The sequence below is a fragment of the Lemur catta genome, chromosome X (assembly GCF_020740605.2).
Source record: "Lemur catta isolate mLemCat1 chromosome X, mLemCat1.pri, whole genome shotgun sequence".
NCBI lineage: Eukaryota > Metazoa > Chordata > Mammalia > Primates > Lemuridae > Lemur > Lemur catta.
In genome coordinates, this window is record NC_059155.1 from 898,625 (window position 1) to 917,208 (window position 18,584).

The following is an 18,584-nucleotide window of genomic DNA, read 5'->3' on the forward strand; positions in this document are numbered from 1 at the left end:
TAACATTATGTGGATCTTAAAGGAATATGTGTAAAGAGTTTAAACAAATAATTAAAGGCTTATAAAGAAATGCAGCACCTCTTGGGTACCATATCTCTGCCCTGTTCTTTAGAGGCAATATCATTCAAAATCCTTGCCTTTTTTCTTTTGGATTTTACTTCCATATTCTAAATAACATGCATATACTGTCAGTCCTTGATTTTTTTTTTTTAATTTCTGATATTGACTGTTTTTGACACTATGGAAAATGTAGAGTTAGCACTCCCACACCACCCTCACATATTCTCAGTTACCCTCTCTTTGCCATCCTAATACTGTAAGAATTTTTTGTTTATTAAATAGTCAGTATCTTCATAAGAATTTTTCACAAAAGAGCCACATACATATTTCTTATCTGCTATGATTGCTTTGTTTTGCCTATAATTGATAATTACCTTGATTTTTCACTTGATTACTATTCAACATAAAGTCATTCATTTTCCCCCAAACTCTTCTAAATAACTGTAAAATCTTTCTTCAGTCACGTCAAGCATTCTATCAGTTTCATTCTTTTTCCTCTTGGAGCTGTCTGTCCTATTCTTACAGCCATCTGGCCTGATGCATGTTGGAATCCTATTATTTCCATTTAACCTCATCTTAAGGATCCCCTTCATCATTCTCCCGAATTGAATTTCCTGTAGTTATTTACTTTTCAGTTGATCAGTTTCTTCTGAGAAGAATGTTCAATCACCTGCTTAGGTGATATATATCAGAATTCTAACAGTCCAGGAGGGCAAAGGCAAACAAACAAATAAACAGAAACCACAACTGATTTTCATCTGATCTTCAGAACCAACACAGCATCACTTCTGTCACATTTCATTGATTAAAGAAAATCACAGGGCCAGCCCAGAGTCAAGGTGAAGGAACTACGCAGGAGTCTGAGAGCTAATTGTGGTTCTTTAGTGGTTACCAATGTGACAGATTATTTCACTAAGCACTTAGGTTTCAGACCTGCTTAGTGAGTGAAGGCCCATCCAATTTCTATCTATCTTCTAATATGTTGTTAACCTCCCTTCTCTGCTCTTTTCTATTTTCTCATTTTTTTGGTCTCTTTTCTTCCTTTTACTGTCATTTTATTGAGGATTCTGGAAGGAGTGGTGGTAAATATGTATGTTTCATTCACTGCTTTTTAACCAGACTTCCCCCTACCATTTTAAAAAAATTCTCCTTCAACTACCTTCCTTATTCAACAGCACTTATTTGAAACTTGTGTATTAAGACATCACAAATAACCACAGCTACAAATAACTATTCCTGATCTCATTAGATTATTACTCTCAATGTTTTTGGCCTAGGGTAATTTTATGGTTATATTATGACAGAAATATTATTTATTCAAAAGTGCCTATTAATTAAATTTTTAAAATCTGAAAAAAATCTAACGGGAAATTAGGAGTCTGAAGTAATATGAGATTTCTTACTTTTAATTCTGTTTTTATTTTCTGCAGACAGCAGAATGAGTACAAATAGTGGTAGGATGAGCCCCACTGAGGTAGACCTGGACCCAAAGGGAAACAGACCTTCAAGCCCATTGTATATGCTCTGAAAAGATGCTAACTTTATCTATAGGAAAACAGTGGAATATAAATGAAAAGAGTACAAGTTTTGACCTTGAATTTCCCAGATTAAAATCTTTCCTGTACCACATATCAACAGTCTGACTTTGAGCACTTCACCTTTCTGATTCTAAGATTCTTTTACCTAAAATCGAGATAATTAAAAGCACCAAAGTCATGTGTTTGTTGTGTTTATTAAATTAGATATTACATGTGAAAAAATATCTCCAAGTATAAACCTTCTAGAATACTTTATTCTAGAAAGTATAGAGATTTATCCCAAGAAAATATTTAGACAAATATACAAATATTATTGTAGTAGGATATTCATTGAAAAGTTTATAATAGCAAAAATATTAAAACAACAAATATGTTCATTAATAAGGGATTAGTTACATAAATTATGATCCATTTGTATAATGAAGTACTATGCCAATTTTAAAAAGAATGAGGTACATTTGTCCTTTAAGGAGCATAGCATAGTGGTTAAGATTATAAACTCAAGAGCCCAACTACTTGGGTTGGGTTTGCATTCTGGTGAGCCACTTACTAACTGTATAACCTTGGGCACGTCACTTAACCTCTATATGCTTCATTTTTGTCTTCTACAAAATATGAATAACAATAGTCACTAATTCATTGGGCAAAACACTTAGAACATTGGCTGATGTATAGTAAGTGCTATATAAATGTTTTCCATCACCATTTATTGAGCATTGATTTTTCAGATAAGAATATCTATATATATTCTTTGAGTGCGTTGCGCACCGTCTGGGGAATGGTCATGCTTGAAGGTGCTGACTCGGGGAGGTGGGGGGGGAGGGGATGGAAGTATGACTACATGGTGAGTGCCAGGTGCACTGTCTGGAGAATGGACACGCCTGAGGCCCTGACTCAGGGGGATGGGCGGGACAGGGACAATGTATATAACCTGAGCTTTTGTATCCCCATGAAGAGCTGAAATAAAAAAAAAAAGAATATGTATATATATTCTTTATACACACACACACACACACACACACACATATAGTTGCATTTTCAGAAATGCTTTGGCCATTTGGTCTGCTTTAGTTCTTTAAAATTGTGTTGCATTTCTAAGCATGTTTTATATGTAATTTGAAGTACGATATTCAATAAGGCATAAGCATTTGACAAGGGGAAGACAATAAGAAGCATGTTCTGGGAGCAATAACTGGCTCCTTATTCCCGAACACCATTGACTCCATAAACATTTTCTTAGAACAGATGCTCAGTAATACATCTGACCTTTGGGAAGAGAAAAAATATGTATTTATGCACAAGGCATATTGCTAACATAGAAATCATCCCCGAATAAATTCATGGGTAGGTTGCTTGATTTTGTATTACCATAATGAAATATGGTAAAATATAAAATCTACTGCAGTGATCTAACTTATAGCTAGAAAATGGTAGACAAATGTTTATTTATTTTCGTGTTCTTGGAAGGGTTGTTTATTGGCCCTTGCCTTTCTACATGTTAGGCCTGTGACCTGTAAATGCACCAGACTTACAATGACACTGAACATTATATTTCCTTTAAGGTACAGGTTTATGGTTTTTAAAAACATTACCTGATTTTATCCTCACAACAACCAACAACAGTGAGAATTAATTAGGATGTGTGGTTTACCCCCTTTTTATAGGTAAGAGATTGAGTGCTCCTATCCTAGTAAAAAGTAAAACTAAGACTCCAAACTTGATTTGCTGAGTTCAAGTCCAGTGGTATTTCCACTGTACCATTCACTTATTCATCCACTCCATTACAGTAATAAACTTTGTAAAGATCTGTCCTGTTGAGCCTAAGATTACTGAGTTATAGAAATGCCCTCTGTATTTCTGGAGACAAGATTTGATTTCAGAAGTCAAATAAGGCTTTGCCTTAAAGAAAAAAGAAATGTGTTAGTTCAAAAGTTGCCTCATCTCAGGAGGGCGTCTCCTTGGTCAGTAATAGCTGCACTTCAAAGAGACAGCTGTAAACTGGGCCTATGGTTCTCACCTGTTTTGAAAGACAAGACAGGCCTCTTCCTAGAGCCATGAGTTGCCGGCGCTGGCAAGGACCCCCGGAGATGAGAGCTGATCAGAGAGATATGCTAATGCCTGAGCTCATGTTGACTTCTGAGATCATCTCTGTCTACAAGAACAGAATCACCGGAGCCAAGATGTCTCTGTTTTTTGCTAAAGTAATAGCCTTATCATAAAACTTAGAAGTTTGCCCCAAGAAGATTTTATAACTCATTTTTCCCCTAGTTAGAGTTAGTTAAAGGATCTGTAGTAGCCTTTACAAGACTTTGACCCTAAAGCAAACTGCCTGTTAGTATGCAATGGGAGCTTGTACCTACCCTATATAATACCTGTGTGGAGTTTCAGTCTTTGATATATTTTCCGTGGGAAGAAATATATCCATCCGGATACCCTCCTTATATCTATTTTCATAAACCTTTACTTTATAAACTTTATCTTTGGCTCTGTGTATTATTATTATTATCATTATTTTATTTTTATTTCTGTTTCCTACTATTTTTTCATCCTTTGCGATGACCCCTGCCTGAGAGACCTGATTGGAAGAAAAAAACCTCTTTGTGGGGAGCGTAGCTAGCTCCCCGCACTGTCTTAAGTTGAACTTAAAGTAGAAAGCAGTACTTACCCCTTTACACTCTGTTAATTTGATTGGGGAGACAAAATGCAAAATGGCTAAAAAAGAAAGTATCATATGTAACAATGCAAATGGTTATTGTGAGTTTGTGATCATCTGTGATGATCTAATGGAGGGGAAAGATTGTATGCTCTTCTGGAAGTAATTATGAGCTTTGATGGTAATTGTGAAGGCTGAGAAAATGTGAGAGGCAGCAGTAGCAGTAGCAAAGATCTGGAGCAGAGCTCATGATAAACTTGCCCCCTGTTGAGAGGCACAGGAGGAATGGAAGCAAGAAGTGATGAGAGGACTTATGGATAAGGAAGATGAAGCTGGTGATGTACAGCTTCATAGGTCAGGCTGAGCGATTTGGCCATGAGTTTTTAAGCACCAGGGAGTCACCAGAGCTATTAGGTAGAGACATGAAACGGGGAAAGTTTTAGGAAGATTAGTTTGGCAACAGTGTAAGATAGATTGTAATACGCTAAACTAAAGGGGGAAGACTTGTAAGGAGGAAACTGACATTTCCAATTATAACTTCACTGTATATGAAATAGTGAAACAGTAAAGCCACAGTAGGGCAGGCAGCATTTTGACATGGAGAGATTATTTTATCTCTCACCCCACCCCAATTAACACTTACTGGGAGTAGGTATGACAGTAGATGAGAAACAAATATTTGGTCATTAAATATGAAATGATCGATTTCAAATCAAAAGTGTAGTTTATTATATCTCAAACAAGAGGCAGTACAATTAATCAAAGTATGTGCCTAAACTATTGACACAGTTATGCCATCTTAATGGTAGCTTGTTTATGCCAGCAGCAAAGAAGCCTGGAGAGCAAGTGGCAATTAAATCTCAAAAGGTGTTTTCCACAGCCTGTTGAGAATTGAATACTTTTCCTTGCAAGAAGTGGTCCAAAGCCTAAAAGAAGTGATACTCAGTTGGTGCAAGGTCTGGTGAATACAGTGGGTGAGAGTTTCCACATCCAGCTTCTGTAGTTTGAGCAGCGTTGTTCGTGTGACATGTGGTCTTGAAAGAGGATTGGCCTGTTTCTATTGACCAATCTTGGCTGCTTAATCACAAGCATCCTCATCATTTCATGCAATTGGTTGCAGTAGACATTTCCTGTAATTGATTGACCAGATTTCATGAAGCTGTAGTGCATAATACCAGCGCTGGACCACCAAACAGACACCATTAGCTTTTTTTGATGAATATTAGGTTTTAGACACTGTTTCAGCAATTCCTCTTTATCCTACCGCTGTGCTGAATGTTTGCAATTGTCAAAAATAATCCATTTTTCATCACACATCACAATAGAGTGTACAAATGGTTTCCCTTTACATCATGACAGCAAAGAAAGGCAAGCCTTGAGATTATTTCTCTTCTGATGTTGGTTTAATTCGTGCAGTATGCATCTATCCAGCTTTTTTACCTTGCTGATTTGTTTTAAATGGTCCAATATTGTGGAATAGTAATGTCAAACTTTGCTGCTATTCAGGCATAGGTTCAGATGGATTTGGTTCTACTACAGCTTTCAGCTCATCATTATCCACCTTGGTCTCAGGTTGCCTACTTGGCTCATTTTCTTTTCTTTTCTTTTTTTTTTTTTTAAACCCTGGTGAAAATTTTATTTTATTTTATTTTTTTATTTATTTATTTTTTATTTCAGCGCATCATGGGGGTACATAAGTTCAGGTTATATACAATGTCCATGTCCTGCCCATCCCCCCGAGTCAGAGCCTCAAGTGGGTCCATTCACCAGACAGTGTGCCTGGCACTCACCATGTAGTCATACCTTCATCCCCTTCCCCCACCCCCTATCTCCCTGAGTCAGCACCCTCAAGCATGACCATTCCCCAGACGGTGCGCAACGCACTCATCATGTTGGCATACACCCATCCCCTCCCCCCACCCCCATCTCAGTCTGATATCTGATTGGTACCCTTCCCAATGTGCATTTAGGTGATGATCAGAGAAACCAATTTTCTGGTGAGTACCTGTGATGCTTGTTTTTCCATTCTTTGGATACTTCACTTAATAGAATGGGTTCCAATTCTCTCCAGGAGAACCAAAGAGAGGTCGTATCACCGTTATTTCTTATAGCTGAGTAATATTCCATGGTATATATATACCACAGTTTATTATTCCATTCGTGGATTGATGGGCATTTGGGTTGTTTCCACATCTTTGCAATTGTGAATTGTGCTGCTATAAACATTCGGGTACAGGTGTCTTTGTTATAGAATGACTTTTGTTCTTCTGGGTAGATGCCCAATAATGGGATTGCTGGATCGAATGGTAGGTCTACTTGAATCTGTTTAAGGTATCTCCATAATGCTATCCACAGGGGTTGCACTAGTTTAAAGTCCCACCAACAGTGTATGAGTATTCCTTTCTCTCAGCATCCATGCCAACATGTGTTGTTTTGGGACTTTTTGATAAAGGCCATTCTCACTGGAGTTAAGTGATATCTCATTGTGGTTTTGATTTGCATTTCCCTGATGATTAGGGATGTTGAGAATTTTTTCATATGTTTGTTGGCCATTCCTATATCTTCTTTTGAAAAATTTCTATTCATGTCATTTGCCCATTTTTTGATAGGGTTGTTTGATTTTTTCTTGCTGATTTTCCTGAGTTCTAAATAGATTCTTGCTATCAGACCTTTATCTGATGTGTAGTATGCGAAAATATTTTCCCATTCTGTAGGCTGTCTGTTTATTTTCGTGACTGTTTCTTTGGCTGTGCAGCTTTTTAATTTAATCAGGTCCCATTCGTTTATTTTTCTTGTTGCTGTGATTGCCTTAGGGGTCTTCTTCATAAATTCTTTGCCTATGCCAATGTCTGTAAGAGTCTTTCCTACATTTTTTTCTAAAATTCTAATAGTTTCCCCTCTAAGATTTAGGTCTGTTAGCCACCTTGATTTGATTTTTGTGAGAGGTGAAATTTGTGGGTCCTGTTTTAGTTTTCTACATGTGGCTATCCAGTTTTCCCAGCACCATATATTAAATAAGGAATCTTTTCCCCAAAGTATGTTTTTGTCTGCTTTGTCAAAGATTAGATGGCTATATGAGGATGGTTTTATATTTGGATTTTCTGTTCTGTTCCATTGGTCTGTGTCCCTGCAGTTGTGCCAATACCAAACAGTTTTAATAATCACAGCTTTGTATTATAATTTGAAGTCTGGTAAATTAATACCTCCCATTTTGTTTTTGTTGCTTAAAATTGCTTTTGCTAAACGGGGTCTTCTCTGGTTCCACACAAAGCGTAGAATTATTCTTTCTATATCTGTAAAAAATGATGTTGGTAATTTAATAGGGATTGCATTGAATTTGTAGATAACTTTGGGCAAAATAGTCATTTTAACAATGTTGATTCTTCCGATCCACGAGCATGGTATGGTTTTCCACCTATTTACATGTTCTACAATTTCCTTCCTCAGTGTTTCGTAGTTCTCCCTATAGAGGTCCTTTTCCTCCTTAGTTAAATATATTCCTAGGTATTTTATTTTCTTTGTTGCTATTTTGAAGGGTATTGAGTCCTTAATTTAGTTCTCAGTTTGACTGTTATTGGCGTATGTGAATGCCTCTGGTTTGTGTGTATTGATTTTGTATCCCAAGACATTACTGAATTCATTGATCAATTTCAGGAGTCTCTTGGTTGAATCCTTCGGGTTTTCTAGTTATAACATCATATCATCAGCAAAGAGTGAGAGTTTGATCTCTTCTTTCCCTATTTGGACTCCCTTGATTCTGCTCTCTTGCCTGGTAGCTCTTGCAAGGACTTCCAATACTATGTTGAAAAGTAATGGGGACAGTGGGCAGCCTTGTCTGGTTCCAGTTCGATGTGGGAATGCTTTCAATTTTTTCCCATTCAATATGATGTTGGCTGTGGGTTTGTCATATATGGCTTGTATCATTTTTAGATAGGCCCCGTCTATGCCTATTTTGTTAAGTGTTCTTATCATAAAAGGGTGTTGAATTTTGTCAAATGCTTTTTCTGCATCTATTGAGAGGATCATATGATCTTTATTTTTGCTTCCATTTATGTGGTGAATTACATTTATAGATTTGTGTATGTGAAACCATGCCTGCATCTCTGGGATGAAGCCCACTTGGTCGTGATGGATGATTTTTTTGATAGGCACTTGGATTCGATTTGCTAGGATTTTATTGAGAATTTTTGCATCTATATTCATAAGGGATATTGGTCTGTAGTTTTCTTTTTTTGTTGCATCCTTTCCTGGTTTTGGTATTAAAATTATGTTGGCTTGGTAAAATGTGTTGGGGAGAATTCCATCTTTCTTGATATTGGAGAATAGTTTATGTAGGATGGGCACCAGTTCTTCTTTGTAGGTATGGCAAAATTCAGGTTTGAACCCATCTGGTCCAGGGCTTTTCTTTTTGGGAAGGATTTTTATTGCTGTTTTGATTTCAGATCTAGATATTGGTCTATACAGGAATTCTATTTCTTCCTGGTTGAGCCTGGGAAGTCTGTGTGTTTCTACAAATTTGTCCATTTCCTCCTTATTTTCCAATTTGTGTGCATAAACATTTTTGTAAAATTCATAGATGATGTCATGTATCTCTGTGGCATCAGTCGTGATTTCTCCTTTCATGTTCCTGATGGAGGTAATTAGAGTTTTTTCTTTTCTGCTCTTGGTAGACCCAGCCAGAGGTGTGTGAATCTTGTTTATATTTTCAAAGAACAAACTTTTTGATTTATTAATCTCCCTTCTGGTTTGTTTGTTGTCTTTTTCATTCAGTTCTGATTTGATCTTAATAATTTCTCTCCTGTTGTGTTTGGGGTCGGTTAGTTCTTCCTTCTCCAGCTCTTTGAGTCTATTCATTAGATTGTCTGTCTGTAAGTTTTCTGTCTTTTTGATATAGGCATTTATGGAAATAAATTTTCCTCTCAGGACTGCTTTAGCTGTATCCCACAGATTCTGATATGTTGTGTCTCCATTGTCATTTAATTCAAATTATCTTTTGATTTCCATCTTGATTTCTTCATTTATAAAATAATAATTCAGGAGAAGGTTGTTTAGCTTCCATGACGTTGAGTAGGAATGAGAGTTTCTGTTAGGGTTCATTATTACTTTTATTCCGCTCTGATCTAAGAAAATCCATGGTATAATTTCTATTTTTTTAAATTTTTTAAGACATGCTTATGTCCTAGGATATGGTCAATCTTGGAGAATGTCCCATGGGCTGATAAGAGGAAAGCATATTCAGTGGATTTTGGGTAGAATGTCCTGTAGATGTCAGTCAGGCCCCTTTGTTCTAGCATTCTATTTAAATCCTTTGTTTTTTTGTTTATTTTTTGTTTGGAGGATCTGTCCTGTACTGTCAGCAGTGTGTTAACATCTCCAACTATCAAAGTGCTCTTATCTATCATTTTGTCCAAAGCAAGTAGAGTTTGCTTTATGAATCTGGGTGCACCTAAGTTGGGTGCATATATATTAAGTATAGTTATGTCTTCTTGTTGAATTGTACCCTTCACCAGTATGTAGTAACCATCTTTGTCTTTCATTACTTTTATTGATTTAAAAACTAAGTTATCAGAGATTAAAACAGCCATGCCCGCTTTCTTTTGACTTCCATTAGCTTGAAATATCGATTTCCACCCTTTTATTTTCAATCTAGATGCATCTTTGCAGGTTAGATGAGTTTCCTGAAGACAGCAGATACTTGGCTTGTATTTTTTTAACCATTGGGCCAGCCTATGTCTCTTGAGAAGGTATTCAGTCCATTCACATTTATTGAGTGAATTGATAAGTGAGACTGATTTCTGTTCCTCATGTTGGGTTGAATTTCATTATTCTGTTTTCTCACTTGAGCCATTGTGATAACTGAGTTTTTTTTTCTTCTCATGAGTATTTTTGTATTTGTGGGTCTTTCTTGTGCTGGTCCGTGTGCAGCCCTGTTTTGAGTACTTCTTGGAGAGCTGGTCTTGTCTTGGTGAATTCTCTGAGTTTTTGTTTATCTGAGAATGTCTTAATTTCACCTTCATATATAAAGCTGAGCTTAGCTGGGTATAACAGCCTCGGCTGTGCATTATTTTGTTTCAGAAGAGTGAGAATGGGGCCCCAGTCTCTTCTGGCTTGTAAGGTTTCAGCTGAGAAATCTGGTGTAATTCGGATGGATTTTCCTTTGTATGTAACTTGTTTCTTCTTCCTTACAGCTCGTAGAATGGCCTCTTTAGTGGAAATTTTTGTCAATCTAATAACTGCATGATGTGTTGTCTTCCTAGTTGGTATGAATCTGCCAGGGGTTCTTTGAGCTTCTTGAACCTGTATATCTAGAGTTTTGGCAAGACCTGGGAAATTTCCTCAATTATGTCTTCAAACAGCTTATCTAGCCCTTGCTTATTGTCTTCTTCACCCTCAGGAATGCCGATAACTCTCACATTAGGCTTCTTCACATAGTCCCACATTTCTTGTAGGCTCTGGTCATTTCTCTTATTTCTTTGCTCCATCTCTGTGACTGACTTATTTAATTGAAAAGTGATGTCTTCGATCTCTGAGATCCTTTCTTCTGTTTGATCTACCCTGCTCTTGAGACTTTCCACTGTGTTTTGTAGCTCCCCTGAATAAATTCTTCATTTCCAGGAGTTCAGTTTGATTTTTCTTCAATATTTGGATTTCTTTAGTGAATTTTTCTTCCAAGTCCTGGATCTTTTTTGTGGTATCTTTGTGTTGGTTATCCATTTTTTCTTGCATAAAATTCAGCTTATTCATGATCCATGATTGAAATTCTTCCTGGGACATATTGCTATTTCACATTTGATTTGTGACAATTGGTGGAGAATTAGTAGTCCTCTTCAATGGCGATGTTTCAGCTTGATTCTTTGAACTCCCAGAGTTCTTTCGCTGAGTCCTTCTCATCTAGATCAATCCTTAGGTCCTTTCTTTCAGCTAGCTTTAGGCTGGACAGAGGGTCTCCGTGTGCGTGGGTCTTGGGCTGTGCAGCAGCCCAGGTAAGCTGCCACCTCTGTCACTAGGGGGAGCCCTTCGCATGTTCAGGATTTTGCTACCTCAGCTAGGGGGCTGCTCCTGTTGGGTCCAGCCCCAGAGAATTAATTTGTCCCGAAATCAGTTTGAGAGTGCCGTCCCTGGGCTGATTTAATTGCAGACAGAAAGCGACTTTTTCCTTGCCTCTTCCTCTCCCGAGGTGGTTTCTGCCTCTCTCTGTGCAAAAGACAGTGGCTGGGGGGAGCGGGGGTGCCCGTGTTTGCCCAGCGCCCCGGCTGCTGTAGCTCCCGGGGCGATGGTCCGCCCACCCCAATGTCCGCAAGGTCCACGCTCTGCTCCCTCGCGACTGGGAAAGCGCTCAGTGTTCACGCAAAGGTGGAGCTCCTAGTGCGGACCGTGGTCCAGGGGATGGAGCCGCCCGGTTCCCAGTCGCTCCGCAGCAGCTAGGCTGGGGACCCCGACAATGGCGTCTGCCCATGCGCTGGTCGCCAGTGCTGGGGGCGAATGTTCAGGGTCCTGCAGGGACCGGGGGAGCCAGGATTGAGAGAGCCCAGCTGCCCGTGTAAAGGAGACAGTTCAGCGTCCCCCAGGTGTCTTTTCCTGCAGCCCAGCGTGAACCCTCTCCCACGGGTTGCAGTCCACCCACAGGGCTCCAGGGTCCACAATGTCCCCCGCTATTGTCTCCTCTCCGCAGAGCCCTGCGTCTCCCGTGGTGATTCTGGACCAGCTTCAGGCAGATCCCTAACTGAGTGGGTGTGGGGGTCAGTGGGGAAACAGGCCGCTTTCCTGTGGGGCTTAACCCCCCTCACTCGCTGGTGAGGCGGGTACAGCTGACCCACATTCCCCTCTCTATTGTTCATCCCGCACTCTCCAGATTGTCACGATCTGATTTCCCGTTCACCTCAGTCTTTTGTTGCTCTGTGTCCCACGCTGATTCTCCGTGGATTCACACCGCTGTTCTTGTGGGGGAGCGATCCTCTAGTGCTGTGGCAGACTGAGATCCATGCCTTCCTCTCTGGGAGCACAAATCCAGGAGGTCACCAGCACTCCACTATCTTTCCTGGCTCATTTTCAAGATGGAAATCACCAGAACGGAACTTCTCAAACTATCGACATATTGTGCATTCATTAGCCACATACTTCCCAAACACTTTCTTTTTTTATTGTTAAATGTCTTTATTTTTGTTGTTTTGTTTTGAAACAGAAATATTGTCTATACTTTCACCCATAATTCCGAAGTCAGAATATCCTACACACTACTGAAGAGTTATATAACCTGCACCTCTAATTATGTGATCCTTCTGGATAAATGGAATTGGGATAAACAACTTCTTCCTTTTTTTTTTTAATGCTCAGCATCTCTAATCATCAGGGAAATATAAGTCAAAAACACAATGGGATATCACTTATCTCCAGTGAGCATGGCTTTTACCAAATACTTTCTTGATATTTCAAGCTGTCTGTGCTGTGTTGGTTCCACAACAGAACTCATATTGTAAAAGAACATGAATTTTTGCTTTATCCAGGGTTTCACAAAAATTGCTCTAAAAAATGTGAAAGATAATAATGAGCCAAACTCTGCACTGGAAAGAATGAAGATGTATATTCATAATAAAAATAAAACAAGAAGTGTCAAAGTGAAATGTCAGAGATATCAACTGTCAAACTTAGTACTTAAGGAAATTGGACATTTCATACTTAACACAAAGGAAAGAATTTCTAAGTATAACAGAGAATTAGCTTTCAAGTTGCACTCTTGTCCTAAGACATTTTCCCCATTTAAAATCACTAATATCTAGAAACCTCCACTTACTTCACAAAAGTAATATTATATGATATATTCATGGACAATTTGTTGAAGGCAATGATGGCTTGAATTCACACTGAAGGTGAGCCACACCTCAGAATTTTAAGAATGTGCGTGCATTTGGATTAATTAGTATTTAGTCTATTGGCCCAGAAATAGCTAAAACAATAGACCATTGACATTTGTGTAGTTGAGGTAAAAGGTCTCTGTACTTCAATTGTAGACATGGACACTAAGGAAGCTGTCCTGTTTAGATATGTTCTCTGGTGCTTAGATATGTGTAGACTTATGTGTAATCATGAGAGACATATATAGGAGGGATTCTGAGCAAAGTTCCAAAGGAAGAGAAGAATTCAGACCAAGACAAATGGGAGAGAATACACTTCCATTTTCTAATTGCCTTACATAACAGTGGCTGATATTTAATGCATAATTCACACTGTAGTTATCCTTATACAGTGGTTAATGATGATAATAATGATGATTTTCCATCTACATACATATGCACTGTTTATATTCATAGATATCCTGTATGGTAAATATAATTGTCCTCAATTTACAGTATACTGCCTCCTCTCTTGATTCAATGTCAATACTGAATATTGTAGGTAAAAATTTCTTCCTAAAAGAACAGTATCAAAAGAGGAACTAATTTGGGGGCACATTTTGAGGGGAGCTTGGAGATGAGTTATGATAGCAGCAATGTCAAAAATATAAATTTTCACAAGGAAGGTACCAGCAAGTCTGAATAACTGCCTGGTATGATGGTCAAGATGAAGGAACCACACAGATGATAGTTAGGCACAAAGCTTGGTAGACCTGGAGAATGGTGGTGTCTGTTTAAGCAACAGAAAAGACCAATTGGAGGACATAGTTTGGAGGATAAACATATAAGCTTCATGTCTGATATTTTAGATTGGATGCAAATGTAAGATACCCAAGCAGAGGTGGCCTGTAGGCAGCTAGTATGTGCAGTTAGAACTTGCATAAGTGGTAAGAAAAGGGAAATATAAATTTAAAAGATATCAGCATGAAGTTTAGTGAAAGGGGTAAAATGAATAAAAGTTTTGTGAGTTGGGGAAAATGAGAATTGAAGAGCAGAAAGCTTAAGTCTAATAGAGTGCAAAGAAAGATAACAATAAGACAGAGGAGTAACTGTAGACATGAGCCGGAGCTAAGTTTGCCATATTTAACAAAAATACAGGATGTGCAGTTAAATTTGAATTTCAGATAAACAAGGAATGCTTTTTTTAGTGTGGGTATGTCCCAAATATTGCATGGGATATATTTATGCTGAAAAAATATCCATTGTTTATCTGAAATTCAAATTTAACTATTTAACTGGGTCTCCTGTATTTCTTCTGACAAATCATATCCTTTTGACATGATAACATGTCAAAAGCTGCAGAGATGTAAAAGGGTCATGAGAAACATTTATTCAATAGGTCTTCTCCCTGTAAATGAAATATAAGTTTTTCAAGAAGCTTAATTTAGTAGAAAATGTAATGAAGAATATGATTTTTATCTCATGAGTTTTGAATGACTTAGGAATGGAATAGTCATATGCAATTTAGGGCAGAGAAACTTAGATCTATCTTGCAAAAAATTTTCTGTTTATTGATTATAGAATTTTTTGAGGATCCATACATACTTGTTGGTAAAGGTTGCTGTCATTTAATGTATTTTATTTCATAAATAATCAAATTGGTTTCATTATGCATCCTAAGTTAAACTGTGTTTCTAAAGACACAATATTAAGTTAGCAATACTAACCACCAGAGCCAGCAAGAGTGCAAGGATATGAAGATATTTTGTTTTTTTTAACTACAACAATTTTGAAACTTTGATTTTAGCATTGACTTTAATTGTGATTTATCATGAAAATAGATCTATTAGATTCATATTTAGTAATGTAACTTGAAATCCTTTCAATACTCTCATCTTCCAGAGAAGTCATCTTCAAAAATGATAAGGACAAATCCAAGGAGTATACTGTATATTGATTTTTGACCATTATTTAAACTGAAAGACCAAAGAATATTTTGAGCTCAATAATATGCTAATTAAATTATATATATAAATACTTTTTTCTAAATAAATTCTTGCCTCATAGAGCCACAATGAGGTGATAAATATTATCCTTAATATGCCATGAAATGAAGTTCACAAGCTTGCCATTAAGACATGTATCTGTATACTAAAATTTTTGCTTTCATGGAGTAGATATAAATATTAAACTGCCCATAAGTGGTATCTGACATGAACAACATTCTGACAGTTACAAAAAACATATAATATGTTCACAAATGAAGGATAAACTGCTATTTAGGCTTTATTCACTTGTAAAATGGAGATATTTTATGTTAAAAAAAGACTATTTAATTGAAGCTCACAAAACATTTAAAAAAACACTCAAGGCAACAAATTTTTCCAAATGAAGGATAGTCATGTCTGGAATGATCTTAACATCCTTTAGAGATAAGTCATTTGAGTGACAGGAGAAGCTTACTTGCTTTTTATCATTTTACTTGTTTCCTTAGGCAATATATTTAGCCCATTTGAGCCTCCATTTTCTTACCTGTAAGATGGTAATACTAACATTAATCTCCATCACAATTTTATATTACTATTAAATGAAATAACACATATATTTAATATTCCAATGATATAAAATGCATTAATTTAATAGCAGTTATTATCAGTATTATTGTAATTGTTCCTGTTGTTGTTGTTACTATTAATTAATTCAACCTCAGGACTATAAAAAAGTAAAAGAGAACCTTTGAAAAAAATCTACAACAAAAGAGAAGATGAGTAAAGTAGGAAAGGATTTAAAAATGTGTTTCTTTTAAAAGAAAGTTAATATATAAAATTAAAAAATAGAAAACATCTACTATTTTGTAAGGAGATAAAAGACTTAAATGAAATGAGAGTGCAACAAAAGTAAAAACTCAAGAACCAAAATAATATTCATTAGAAGAAGTAAAATCCTAAGTGGATTTTTCATAAAAACTATTTAGTTATAAACCCAAGAAAAACTTAAAATCAGCAGTAAATAATTGATAAAAATAAATATTATCACAAATTTGTTAAAATATTAGCATATCTGAAGGCATCCATTATTGGAACTTCTTATTAATTAATACCATGCCATACATAGTGTCTATTCAACATGGGAATGTCCTTGCCTCTTGTTATGCAAAGATGCAACTATTTTTATTGATACTGTTTTTTGATCTGTGTTAATTAGCCAAGACTTTTTGGATGCTTATAGCTTCTTCCCATGCCTTTTCTCATTATTCTGATTTATTAAAGTGTTAATTCAACAAATATTTATTGACCATCTACTATGTGATTGATACTAAGCAAGGTGCTGGTGATACAATTAAGGAAAAGATAAACATGTTTTGTTGCCTCTTGGAGCCTATACTCCTGTGGGTAAACAGAATCATTAAACAAATAATCATAAAAAAGCAAATATAAAATGGTAGCAGATACAAATACTACAAAGGATGGATCTTAAAATTAGGGAGGATTTTGTGAAGAAGAGATAGTGTATCTGAGGTATGAAGTATAACTAGGTAAAAGGAAGGAAGTGATATCCAAGGCCAAAGAACCTATATGAGTAGATCTCTGTGATTAGAGAAAACAGAAAAGACTGAAAGAATGCCAATGTACTTGGAGAAAAGAGAGTAAGTGCAAGTTTGATGTAACAAAAAAGGTAGGATCAGACCATACAGATATATTAAGGAGTTTTGTTGTTCCTTAACCTAATAGCAAAGAGAAGTCATTAAAACGTTTTAAGCAAGGGAGTAATATAGCCTGTTCTGCATTTTTTCAAGATCACTTGGCTGCATGTTCTTCTAGAATTCATATAGTTTCACACCTTAGGTTTAAGTCTCTTATCCACTGTGTGTTGATTTTTGTGAGAGATGAGAGGTGCATATTTTGTTTCAGTCTTCTACGTGTGACTATTCAATTTTTCCCAGCACCATTTACTGAATAAGGATTATTTTCCCCAGTGTATGTTTTTTTCTGCTTTGTCAAAGATTAGATGGCTATAGGAAGATGGTTTTATATCTGGGTTCTCAGTTCTGTTCCATTGGCCTATGTCTCTATTCTTGTGATAGTACCATGCTGTTTTAGTTACTATAGCCTTGTAGTATAGCTTGATGTCTGATAAATGAATGCCTCCCAATTTGTTCTTTTTGCTTAAGATTGCTTTTGCTATATGGGGTCTTCTCTGGTTCCATATGAAGCGTAGAATTATTTTTTTCTAGATCTTTGAAAAATGATGTTGGTATTTTAATTGAATCTGTAGATCAATTTGAGTAATGTTGATTCTGCCGACCCATGAGCATGATATGGTTATCCAACTGTTTACATCCTCTGCTATTTCCTTCCTTGGTGTTTTGTAATTCTCCCTGTAGAGATCTTTGACCTCCTTAGTTAAATATACTCCTGGGTATTTTATTTCCTTTGTTGCTATTGTGAAGGGTATTGAGCTTTGATTTGTTTCTCAGTTTGACTGTTTTTGGAACATAAGAATGCTACCAATTTGTGTACATTGATTTTGTAACCTGAGATGTTGCTGAATTTGTTTATCAGTTCCAGTAGTCTCATGTCAGAACCTTTGGGGTTTTCTAGATATAAGATCATATCATCAGCAAAGAGAGATACTTGACCTCTTTTGTCCCAATTTGGATGCCCTTGATTTCCTTCTCTTGTCTGATTGCTCTGGCTAGGACTTCCAGCTCTATGTTGAATGGAAGCAGTGACAGAGGGCAACCTTGTCTGGTTCTAGTTCTAAGTGGGGATGCTTTCAATTTTTCCTCATTCAGTATGATGTTGGCTGTGGCTTTGTCATATATGACTTTTATCATCTTTAGGTAAGTAAAACTCTTATAGACATTGGCCTGGGGAAAGAACTTATGAAGAAGACCCCAAAGGCAATTGTGGCAACAAAAATAAATAAATGAGACCTGATAAAATTAAAAAGCTTCTGCACATCCAAGGAACCAATCACGAGAACACACAGACAACCTACATAATGGGAGAAAATATTTGCATGCTACACCTCCAATAAAGGGCCGATAACTAGAATCTATATAGAACTCAGGAAAATCAGCAAGAAAAAATCAAACAACCCCATTAAAAATTGGGCAAAGACATCAACAGAAACTTGTCAAAAGAAGACAGGCTAATGGCCAAAAAACACGTGAAAAAATATTCAACATTGCCAGTCATCAGGGACATGCAAATCAAAACCACAGTAAGATCTCACTTAACTACAGTGAGAATGGCTTTTAGCAAAAAGTCCTAAAAAATAAATTTTGGCATGGATGTGGAAAGATAGGAACACTCATACACTGCTGGGGGGAATGCAAACTAGTGCAACCTCTGTGGAAAGTAATATGGGGATACCTCAAAGAGATATAAGTAGAACTACTATTTGATCCAGCAATCCCATTACTGGGCATCTACCCAAAGGAACAAAAGACATTCTATAATAAAGACACCTGCATTAGAATGTTTATAGCAGCACAAT